Source organism: Pyrus communis, chromosome 17 (assembly GCF_041283825.1).
Source record: "Pyrus communis isolate YQ-2024b chromosome 17, ASM4128382v1, whole genome shotgun sequence".
NCBI lineage: Eukaryota > Viridiplantae > Streptophyta > Magnoliopsida > Rosales > Rosaceae > Pyrus > Pyrus communis.
Window position 1 is genome coordinate 6642127 of NC_142581.1, and position 13262 is coordinate 6655388.

The 13262-nt window shown below is 35.4% G+C and overlaps 1 pseudogene; it reads left to right on the top strand.

The window, feature by feature from the left end:
* Positions 1-334: 334 nt before the first annotated feature.
* LOC137749308 (signal recognition particle subunit SRP54 2 pseudogene) lies at positions 335-1876 on the top strand (annotated as a pseudogene).
* The last annotated feature ends 11386 nt before the right edge of the window (positions 1877-13262 follow it).

The following is a 13262-nucleotide window of genomic DNA, read 5'->3' on the forward strand; positions in this document are numbered from 1 at the left end:
ATTTATAATTACTAATTATGTATAATCAGGCATTTTATATGCGCTTGCACTCGGCCCAAACAAATACAAATTGAAAAATATTCTGTGTGCTTGCACATGGAATAAGTTCAAAATTGATCGAAATAATTTACAGTTAGGAGAAGAAACAAATTAAAGTTTAAACTCCTGGCATCTTATCCAGCATGGTGAATTAGTGATATGAGAGTATCTCTCCCAACGAGTATAGGATAGGAAAGGAGATTACTTGAAGACCAAGAAACTTAAAACTATAAATAGAACTCTAAAAAGACAACACAAACTCGTGGAAAACTTGAACTCATAAGCTATCTTGACCTTCAACTTTTAGCCAAACCCAACCAAAACTCACAACCAAGCCAAACCGATCAATCACACAACCAACAATGGTGTTGGCGGAATTAGGAGGGAGCATAACCCGTGCCCTCCAGCAGATGATCAAGGCGACGGTGGTCGACGAGAAGGTCCTGAACGACTGCCTCAACGAAATCAGCCGCGCTCTGCTCCAATCCGACGTCCAATTCAACCTTGTTCGCGACATGCAGATCAACATTAAAAAACTGTCAATCTGTCCGATCTCGCTGCCGGTCACAACAAGCGCAAGATCATTCAGCAAGCAGTGTTCGATCAACTCTGCCAAATGCTGGAAGATCCAGCAGGGAAACACGATCAGCTTGTACCCAAAAAAGGGAAGAAACCGAGTCAAGTTGTCATGTTTGTTGGTTTACAAGGGTCTGGAAAAACCACATCGTGTACAAAATACGCGTATTATCATAAGATCAAAGGTTGGAAACCCGCCTTAGTGTGTGCGGACACATTCAGAGCTGGCGCTTTCGATCAGCTGAAGTAAAACGCTGCCAAGGCTAAGGTTCCGTTTTAGGGAAGTTACACAGAGGCGGACCCTGTAAAGATCGCTGTTGAAGGTGTGGAGAGGTTAAAAAACGATCAGAACAATAATTTTGATCTCGTAATTGTGGATACTAGTGGGAGGCACAAGCAAGAAGCTGCTCTTTTTGAAGAGATGCATCAACTTTCCGAAGCAATTAGTCCGGACCTTGTTGTGTTTGTTATGGATGCGAGTATTGGTCAGTCTGCTTTTCATCAAGCGCAAGCGTTTAAGCAAAGCGTTGCGGTTGGAGCTGTCATTGTTACAAAAATGGATGGACACGCAAAGGGTGGCGGCGCTCTTAGCGCTGTTGCAGCAACAAAGAGTCCTGTCATATTTATTGGAACGGGAGAGCATATGGATCAGTTGGAAGCCTTCGATGTGAAACCCTTTGTCCGGCGTCTGTTAGGCATGGGGGACTTGTCTGGACTTGTGAACAAGATTAGCGAAGCTGTTCCAATGGATCAATGCGCAGAGATAACAGAAAAGATTTTACAGGGCGGATTTACAGTAAGGACTATGCAAGTGTGGTTTCAGACCATGCTAAACGTCGGCACACCTAGCCAGCTCGCTTCGATGCTGCCTGCAGAATGTACGAGCCGGTTATTTCCTGCAGGAATTAGTGACGATCGGGAAAGTCAGAAACAGATGAAGCGGTTCTTGGTCATGATGGATTCGATGACAGCTCAAGAGTTGGATAGGCCGAACCTCAAGATAAGCGAGTTGCAGATAAAACAGATAGCACAAGGTTCTGGTCATCAAGTTAGACAAGTAGAAGAGCTGATTGAAGTGTGCAAAGCTGCTAGCAAGAATTTTAGCAAGAGGAAAGCGCTGCTTCGGAGTTTGAACGGTGGCGACATGCGTGCGTTAACCCGGAATATGAGTAGTAATCCGCAGCTGCTCAACCAGACTGGGGGCATGGGTGGTTTGAGAAGCTTGATGAATCTGGGAAGCTGTAACTAGTAGTGTTTTGGTAAAAAAATGAAGCGGATTTTTGTGGTGTTGTGGCTTTTGATTAATTAGACTAATAACTAATTATCTTTTGTGCCTTTCTCCATGTTTATTTGGATGTTGTTTCATTTAAGTTTACATATTCCCACTGATTAATAAGTTACAAGCCACTTATTAGTCCTACGGTCTATTGGTATTGATCATAAACATTCAGCAGATGAAGCCTTCTTGACAGGATTGTAGACGCTAAATTTGCCGAAGTCCCTCCTAGCACTGGAAAAAACAGTGCCCGTTATCAACCCCTTGCACAAAGGAACAAAATTTCAGCAGCTAAACGTAATTATAAAATAAATCGCGTCAAGCATAGACAAAAAGCGGAGGAAAGATGACGATGACGATGTGATGGTGCCACGACATGTATCCAAAGCAGCACTAACTTCCATATGTGATATAATTAGCACTACAAGAAATGTGCCTGGGCGTTATATCCCAGCCGGCAGGTTAAAAAAAACGAGGATGAACAGATTCAGTGATCACTTGTCTCCACCTTTGGTAAAATTGAGAAATACCATCTTCGCCATATTCCTTTAGCAGATGATCCACAACTTGCTTGCCAAAGTGACATTTCTGATCTATGTTTACGTTCGGAAGTTGCCCCATCTGCGGCATGACCAAATGTAACTGATCCATTCGGTGTATCTCTACTCTCACCATCACCACCACCATCACCATCATCACCAGCATTTACAACAGATACAAAATGACTATCGGCAACTCCACTCATGTCGGAGTTCATGTTCTTCTCAACAACGGCAAAAGCTTCTTCTTCAGTCCCCAAATCACCATCCTTCACCATGAAAGTATCTCCATTTTCTGTTCCGGTAAATGTTTCTGCTTCAGCGGTGCATGAATCACGCAGAGTGTCAGCTTCGATGCGTTCACAATGGCAGATGTGGACATGGTAACTGTATTTTTCTCCTGCTCCGCATCTGGTTGAATACTCCCCTTAGAATGCATTAAAGAAACTCCTTTTTTCTTCTCAGAACGTCTTCTCTCGTTGGGACTCATGCCAACCAGCAATGCCCCTTCTAAATCTTCCTCAGATATTTGCCTCCCTCCATATTACTTCATTGCTATCTGCAAAGCGAATAAATTAAACACGCGCACACACAAGATCCTAAACTAACAAACCAACAATACTACAAACCACTGATATTAAAATCACACACCAACAGTCGTAAAACATTTGATGTCAAAACCAACTTAAAATCAAGGGTGCTTTTAACGAAAAGCTCACGGTAGGTACTTTTCATTTTAACAAAAAAAATCATATTTTACTCTTCATTTTAACAAAAAAACCATATTTTTCCGCTAAAAAATTAATTCTGATACTATTCATTTTACCCTTTATTTTATTTTTATAGTTAAAACTCAAAATTTTCAAATTATTTTCATTCATTTTTCTTAAAATCAATACAATAAGTCAATACCATTGTGATCAATACAATAATTTGGCGGCACTTTTGAGTAATACTTTTCGCTTTGTGCCTCGGGCTTCATTGCATCCGACAATGGTCCATTGGGCCGTACGGAGGATTAGAAATTTTTAAGAAAATAGCGACAGCATTTCATTTCATTTCAAAAGGAATTACAGGACACGTAACATCAAAGCTTCTTCCAATAAAAGATCAGAGATCAGGTCCGGGGTACAGTGACGGAGGCACTTAGAGCCTTCGATTCCTCAATTATATGCCCAATGGTAGACAGATTGATAGAATATTCGTTTAGCGCTATCACAATTTAAAGAAAATCACTTTTTAAAATAAAATTTTAAAAATTCCTTCGAGCTGGCAAAGTGAGACCTACAAGTCTACAATTATTTTTTTTAGTGCAAATAATACGTTAGTAACTACAAGTCCACAATGTTACTGATTTTCAATGCAATGATATATAGTTTCTAACAAGTGTTAAATGAGTTTGAGAAGGATCGTTTAGAGTTGTGCTATTTATAGTGTGGGTATAGGACTAAAAAAGATTTTTCAGTGTGTCGGGAATATGATCCTTATACTTTGTCACAATACAAGTGTTTACTTACATGAAAAAAAAAATTTTAATCACTTATATTATGATACTTGTATATATAAACTGTATTCTCGACACACTAAAAATTTTCACTAAAAGAGACTCTCATGTTGCAGATCTTACAGTGTTAAGACTCATATATATAAACGACTTTCTCATGCAACCTTCTAAGGTTAACTTAGAGCATGCACACCTCACGACCGCGGCAATTTGCTTTTTCCTTTTAATTTATATCTTAAATTGTTTATATACACATACAGTTATCAATTGTATAAAATACACAATTAAGGAAAACAAAGCAAAATACCATTCGTGAACTCAAATTTCTCTATTTTAAGGGTGGTATTATTCACACATTTATTTTACTTCTTACATACTCTTGTTACTTTGTTTTTTTATCTTTTTTAATTCATTTGATTTGACAGACGAAAATTGAGAGGAGTGTGTGAGAAGCGGTTCTTGGTCATGATGGATTCGATGACAGCTCAAGAGTTGGATAGCCCGAACCTCAAGATAAGCGAGTTGCGGATAAAACGGATAGCACAAGGTTCTGGTCATCAAGTTAGACAAGTAGAAGAGCTGATTGAAGTGTGCAAAGCTGCTAGCAAGAATTTTAGCAATAGGAAAGCGCTGCTTCGGAGTTTGAACGGCGGAGACATGCGTGCGTTAACCCGGAATATGAGTAGTAATCCGCAGCTGCTCAACCAGATTGGGGGCATGGGTGGTTTGAGAAGCTTGATGAATCTGGGGAGGCTGTAACTAGTAGTGTTTTGGTAAAAAATGAAGTGGATTTTTGTGGTGTTGTGGCTTTTGATTAATTAGACTAATAACTGATTATCTTTTGTGCCTTTCTCCATGTTTATTTGGGTGTTGTTTCGTTTAAGTTTAGATATTCCCACTGATTAATAAGTTACAAGCCACTTATTAGTCCTACGGTCTATTGGTATCAATCATAAACATTCGGCAGATGAAGCCTTCTTGACAGGATTGTAGACGCTAAATTTGCCGAAGTCCCTACTAGCACTGGAAAAAACAGTGCCCGTTACCAACCCCTTGCACAAAGGAACAAAATTTCAGCAGCTAAACGTAATTATAAAATAAATCGCGTCAAGCATAGACAAAAAGCGAAGGGAGAGATGACGATGACGATGTGATGGTGCCACGACATGTATCCAAAGCAGCACTAACTTCCATATGTGATATAATTAGCACTACAAGAAATTGTGCCTGGGCGTTATATACCAGCCGGCAGGTTAAAAAAAAAACGAGGATGAACAGATTCAATCATCACTTGTCTCCACCTTTGGTAAAATTGAGAAATACCATCTTCGCCATATTCCCTTAGCAGATGATCCACAACTTGCTTGCCAAAGAGACATTTCTGATCTATGTTTACGTTCGAAAGTTGCCCCATCTGCGGCATGACCAAATGTAACTGATCCATTCGGTGTATCTCTACTCTCACCACCACCACCACCATCACCATCATCACCAGCATTTACAACAGATACAAAATGACTATCGGCAACTCCACTCATGTCGGAGTTCATGTTCTTCTCAACAACGGCAAAAGCTTCTTCTTCAGTCCCCAAATCACCATCCTTCACCATGAAAGTATCTCCATTTTCTGTTCCGGTAAATGTTTCTGCTTCAGCGGTGCATGAATCACGTAGAGTGTCGGCTTCCGATGCGTTCACAATGGCAGATGTGGACATGGTAACTGTATTTTTCTCCTGCTCCGTATCTGGTTGAATACTCCCCTTAGAATGCATTAAGGAAACTCCTTTTTTCTTCTCAAAACGTCTTCTCTCGTTGGGACTCATGCCAACCAGCAATGCCCCTTCTAAATCTTCCTCAGATATTTGCCTCCCTCCATAATACTTCATTGCTATCTGCAAAGCGAATAAATTAAACGCGCACACACACAAGATCCTAAACTAACAAACCAACAATACTACAAACCACTGATATTAAAATCACACACCAACAGTAGTAAAACATTTGATGTCAAAACCAACTTAAAATCAAGGGTGCTTTTAACGAAAAGCTCACTGTAGGTACTCTTCATTTTAATACTAAAAAATCAATTTTGATACTATTCACTTTATCCTTTATTTTATCTTTATCGTTAAAACTCAAAATTTTCTAATCATTTTTATTAGTTTTTTTTTTTTAAATCAATACAATAAGTCAATACCATTGTGATCAATACAATAATTTGGCGGCACTTACTTTTCGCTTTGTGCCTCGGGCTTCATTGCATCCGACAATGGTCCATTGGGCCGTACGGAGGATTAGAAATTTTTGAGAAAATAGCGACAGCATTTCATTTCATTTCAAAAGGGAATTACAGGACACGTAACATCAAAGCTTCTTCCAACAAAAGATCAGAGATCAGGTCCGGGGTACAGTGACGGAGGCAATTAGAGCCTTCGAATCCTCAATTATATGCCCAATGGTAGACAGATTGATAGAATATTCGTTTAGCGCTATCACAATTTGAAGAGAATCATTTTTTAAAATAAAATTTTAAAAATCCCTTTGAGCTGGCAAAGTGAGACCTACAAGTCTACAATTATTTTCTTTTAGTACAGATAATAAGTTAGTAACTACAAGCCCACAATGTTACTGATTTTCAATGCAATGATATATAGTTTCTAACAAGTATTAAATGAGTTTGAGAAGGATCGTTTAGAATTGTGCTATTTATAGTGTGGGTATAGGATTAAAAAAGATTTTTCAGTGTGTCGGGAACATGAAAAAAAGATTTTCAATCACTTATATTGTGATACTTGTATATATAAGCTATATTCTTGACATACTAAAAATTTTCTCTAGAACAAACTCTCATGTTGCAGATCTTACAGTGTTAAAACTCATATATATAAACGACTTTCTCACGCAACCTTCTAAGGTTAACTTAGAGCATGCACACCTCACGACCGTGGCAATTTGCTTTTTCCTTTTAATTTATATCTTAAATTGTTTATATACACATACGGATATCAATTGTATAAAATACACAATTAAGGAAAACAAAGCAAAATACCATTCATGAACTCAAATTTCTCTATTTTAAGACTAGTGTTATTCACACATTTATTTTACTTCTTACACACTTTTGTTACTTTGTTTTTTTATCTTTTTCAATTCATTTGATTCGACAGACGAAAATTAAGAGGAGTGTATGAGAGGTAAAAATAAGTGTGAGGATAACATCATCCTATTTTAATAGTGGAAAAGAAGCAACAATCTGCTGCAGCGGCGCTTTCATTTTTTTTTTGAAAACTCGGCGGCGCTTTCATTGGCCCAAGCTCCAACAGCTTATAAATAATTTGCTTCCATTCCATGAAATAACAATAAAAGAAAAAATAGATTGGGAATTAAACAACATGATGTTATTGTTTTGGTTTCGTGTGGGAATAAGTGGGCGAAGACTTAAGAGTCCATGAGTTGATTGATGCCATCTCTTGACAATGACATCGAAATGAATGGCAAGCTTGGCCCTATTCTTTGTCCTTCTCTGCTCCTTACAAAATAAAATTTTCTGAGTGAGATATCAATTGAGTCGTCGACCCATGTTATAATTTATGACATAGGGAAGTATGTCACTTAGTATTACGATCATGTGTTATTTTTTTCATAAATAAGTGAGATGTTTTATGTTTGATTTTCGTTAAAAGTAAATTTAAATTACATTATTGCTAGCTTATTGTAAAATTTAGTATACTGCTCCACTATTTAATGTAAATAATATCATTTATTCAAAATAAAAAAAAATAGAAAAAATTTATTCGCCTTGTGCACTCTTGCCTTCCAAATATTGCTTGACATTATATTTCTTTTTTTTACTTTTTTTTTACATTATTTTGAAATTCAAATTCTTAAAGATACCAAAACCAGAAGCTAGAGTTCAACAACAAAAAAAATAAATTAAAAAAAAAGAAGCTTAAAGTAAACAATGGATGGGAGGGAATAAAGGGCATTGCAGATGGCACGTGTGTATGGGCCTGCAGACATAAAGCAGTGGATGGAAGATGGTGGCCTACTCTAGATGGGGCATTAATGCTGCCATTAAGGAGGCCCAGTTTTATATCTGTGGGACATACCTGCCTTCATGGGCCTGCCGCCTTCATGTGTGTGAGAGAGAGAGAGAGAGTGGCAACTCGGACTATGATTTGTAGTATGGTAGCATGGTTTAACAACTCCATTTCAGCTAACATTGTTGTGTTTAATAATGACGGCACAACTACTAAGATTGCACAATCTTTGGTTTTCTTTTTGGGGTAGTATTCTATTATTATTTAATTATTTTGCAGGAGTGTGGAAACTTCTCGAACTAAAGACCTTAGTGAGTGTAGGTGTATGAATAATTTCAGATCGTTGATGTATATAAACTTTATAGTAAAACTCACATGCATTTGTAGTTGGAAATCAATCATACGTGAGTGAGTGACTAATATAAGCATTTCTATTATGAAAACGGAAGTTCCATTAGAATTCTAAAATTTGTATGGCACTAGCAAATGATTTATTTTTAAATTTTATGGTATGCTAGAAAATGTGAAAAAAATCAACAATTAGGGTTAGAGATGATGGAATAAAAGAAATTTGGATTGAATCTTGTGTATTACATCATTTTTTGTGCGCATTTCCAATCAGATCAGAGAGAAATACCATGTTAAACAATGACTCTAAAAACTTACGATAATAGAAAATATATTAAACTTGTATTATTCCTCATACAAACTCAACCAGATCGACTGAAAGCTAGCTGAAGTTGCTAAAAAAAATGTTAACAATCTATATCGAACTTGCACCCTCCATCGTGCGCATACCACGTATTACATACAAATGGGAGACCTCTATATGATGTATATAAAGCTGACAAATTAAATCAAACTGACAATTAGCATCTTGGAATGACGAACCTTTTCCCCATATGTATTTAGTATTTTCATATCTTTTGAGGTGGTAAACAAAATCTGATTTCTCTAATTTGTTGTAAAAGTTAAGATTTTGCTTAAAGCCGTAGACAATGGCAATCATACTCTTATCATAAGCAACAAAGTACCTTCACTTGTTCTAAGAAAAGGTCATCCCATAATGATATAGCTAGAGAACGTATATAAAAATAATGCTATAGCTTCCTTTGCAAATTGGCAAAAATGGCAGAAAGTATAATTTTCATGGTACAGAAATACCCCTTGGCTTCATGAGAAAGACTTGTGTAGTTCTGTTGGCTTGGATAAATGGGATGCACCTGCAGCTGCACAAACCAGTGCCGTGAAATGGCGGTTGCTTAGAGTAAGAGAGAATATGAACTGCATGAAGTTGTGGTGCTGTAAAGCGACGGGGAATCCTTTTCCAAGTAAACATATCCCCCAACCGATCTCAACATCGCACCTTATTTTCTTTCTCTTTTCTTTCTTAATTTTGCAATTTTTTATACATGATTAGTTCGTTTATTTGTTAGACAAAAGTTATAACTGTGGGAATGAATTGAATCTAAAATTATTCATTAAAATTGATCACTCTATTCTATGTTTTATACCACACTTACAATTGTATGAATAATATGAAAATTAGAACTTTACCTAAAAAGTAGAAACAAATCAAATTAAATGTAAAAAAAATTCCATAACAATCTTATTAGATTCGATTCTCGCTAAAGGCGAATTTGAACCAATTGTTGTTAGTCTATTGTGAGGCTTAGCCCACTCCTCCACCTCCTTAGTATAGATAATATCGTTGTTTAAATAAAAAATTCAAACAATAGTACATGTTTTCTAAACAATACAATATGCATGTTGCTTGCACCTTTTCTCTAATATGATATATAACTTTGGTTGCAATTGCCAATGGAAAGATCTTAAAAGAGTGATTGGCTTTGTATGTTTCGTGTTTCGAAACACTTTTTCTTGTCCCTTGATAATGTTTGTGCATGAATAATTGGTCCATATTGTAAATAACTTAATATCTTAACAACATGGCTCTACAATCACAGTTCAATATGCATCACAATAGGAAGAAGGAAGACTGATACTAACCAGCACCGATGGGAGGCATGATGGCTTTGAGTTCACAAGGTTGTCTTCTACCCTCTTCAAACGGAAGTGTTCTAGCAAGGAGTAGGGTTTGCTTAGAATGAAACTTTTTTTAGAGCATGGACATCCTTAATATGGTATTTAGGGTTCCTTTAAAACCGCATATTATAGTTAATAGAGAGATACACAAAACCACCATTTAACATAAATATTGTTCCACTAAGGCATGTACAATATGTCTTACTTAATTAGGGTACCAAATAGTCAACTAATGTATCTCGGTTCTATGATTCTTGTCAATCAATATAAATCACTATGAGAGTCAAATGAATTTTAGATCAAGTCACCCGACTTTCAAGTAATTCGATTATCATAATAATTGAGAACTCAAGATGAATCTTACACATATGCACTGTTACTGTTACATAGCATCACCATTTTTTCTCTCTTAAATACTTCCAAACAGAAAATGATAAAGAAAAAAACTGGATCCCCCACAAAGTGATCAACAACTCACCATTTTCTATTGGAACACATTCATCACACTTTTAAAATAGTTGAAAAATAATTCAATCAATAAAATTACGTTTCGTTGAAGGAAAGGTTTCACTCATAAAACATACTTATTAAGAAACTAATTTTACAGCTGATTATTTGATTAAGTTTGGTTATAATCATGAATTAGACGATCACAATTGTGAATCTCTTGATGGCGGACTACTTTAGAAAATAAAAAAGTTCTGCAAGTTCAAATTAGTGCATTCTTGTTATGTTTGGATTTTGCTCTTAATTAATTGTTCACCCAAAGAAAAGAATGTTTAACTTTAGCTTCAATTCAAAATGTCATAATTGTTACAAACAAGAAGAAAAAATTGGCGCTCTTTTGTCCTTTCTTAAAGAGAAAAATAAAACTTCACTGTATTAGTAGGGATGGCTTATTAGCATGATGGATTCACTGTTTATGGAAGTAGTACTTGAGTATTTTTCGAACTTCAAGTTTAACTAAGCTAAACTTATTAAGTTTTAATCGTGTATTTTGGATTTGAAAATTCTCTATTTCGAATTATCGTAACAGTTTCAAACTCTTCTCTTTTATTAGAAAAAAAAAGAAAAAAACTAAACTTATGGTTTGGTATTGCTGTGCTTTGAAAAAAAACTGCTTCTGCTGTGCTGTGAGAATAAGCAGCTGTGAAATAAAGCAGCAGAATGTTTGGTAAACCTTTTTGTAAAAGTGCTTTTGAAAAAAAAAAGCAGATTATAGTGTTTGGTAAATTTTTATGTAAAATAGATGTGAAAAAAAGCCGGTTTTTCAAAGCTGGGTTTTGTAGCTTCTTGTTTTTGGCTTTTTTTCACCCAAAACTGTGAAAAAAAGTTGAAGCTGAATGTTTACCAAACACAAAAACAGCTCCCAGCTTTTTTTGATACCAACTTTTTTCAGAATCACCTCAGTACCAAACCAAGCCTAAGTTTGAGTTCTGATGAGCTTATTATTTGGTCCAAACCGACCAATATCGAGACTGCCAACTAAACTGAATCTTAACTCTGAGTTTCCAGTAATAAAAAAGTAAAGAAAACTAATGAAAATGTTTGAAAACTTTGAATTTTAAATATAAGGATAAAATAAAGAGTAAAGTGAATAGTACCATGATTCACTTTTTAGTATAAAAATATGATTTTTTGTTAAAATAAACAGTACATGAAGTTTTTCATTAAAATTCCTAAAAATCAATTGGGTGTTGTTCAGATATAAAGGGTAAATCCAAGAACCATTATCCCAACACATTAATCAAATTGAAACCCAGCTAATTAATTTGCTCTCCTGAAAGAAGCAGATAGGATGTCCAGCCCTCTGTAACATGGAAATACTCAATAATCCACGTGACACGTGGCCCTAGTCCCATGCAGATTTTTGCAGTTTCTACTTGAGTTGGAGCACCACATGTCATATAATTAATAGACAACGTTAAGGTCCTATTAATCATATCGTGCCACCAAACAGATGTTTAGATCTGATAACGTATACGTGCTACTTTTTCAGCCTAATCTTCGTTTGAAAGCGCTTTCAAAATTACTAGCTTGTTGCCTTAGGCTTCTCTTTTTGTGTACAAACCAGGTTCTTATCATCAGCTTAAGAGATTCTCATAATTTTTAAGTGCTTCTTTCCCCCCATTATTTTATTGTTTTCGTATGATGATTATAAAATAAAAGCCCTCACAAATCTCAGTTCATGATTCATGAACCACGATTAGAGTTAAATTTTTGTTGTTCTTTTTCAAATGTCCCTCCAAATTCAAATTCTTCGATTTGAAAGTCTTTCCTCTTTTCTTTTTCCTCTCTTTACCAATAAATTTTAAATATTTTTCTGTTAATTAAATATGAGAATTAAGAAATGCTTGTGATTTACAATGTACTTAATCGGAATGGTACGATAACTTATTAGTTTTACTAGGTTCAATCCTAATCATATAGTTCAATAATACTAGAAATATCAGCTTATTCTTATTATACTAAATTTTATTTATTTTTGTTTTACATAATGAATTAGTCGTTAGCTTAATTAGGCGTGTAATAAGTTGAAACTACAAGAAAAAATGGCTATCGAGACTATTTTTTTTTCTTTCTCTTGACTAAACTGTTGTTACGTCGGCTAATCTTTCCCCGATGAAATAATTTCGTGCAAAACTCGATCCAACAATATCCAATTTCAAAAAACTATGAGTTTAGAATTATATAATATATATGTTAGGGAAATTTTATTTGAACTCACATAACATCTTTCTGCACCCAATTTAAATTTTAAATGTTAATTGTCTTTTTTATCATATTGTATAATTACCATCAAATACAATATAAAATTAATAATAAAACTTAAATTTATCAATAAACCCACACCCTATAATTAAATATATCATCACTTCTTGTTTATTCTACATTCATTCCGGCTAAAACCCTAATAGCTCTTGTAGAGAAACACAAGCTTTTTATTTATTTTTATTTTTTTATCAATAGATGGTGATTTTGAAGTTTTGAATACTTCAACTAAGGTATAAATCAATTTTTGAAAAAAAAAAAAAATCGTTTGATTTCAATTTTTTAGAGTTTAGAAGATGAGTATTTGGGATTTCCTTCCAGAAGCTTCCTGGCCATAGCTTCTTCTCCTACCGTGATTGCGTATATGTTATTCTTAGCCTTAGAAATATTTCCTCAAGATCGAGACTATCCTCCAAGGTGATACTCAGTCCATCCAACACTTCCTCCTCATGATCCATTTTGATAGGATA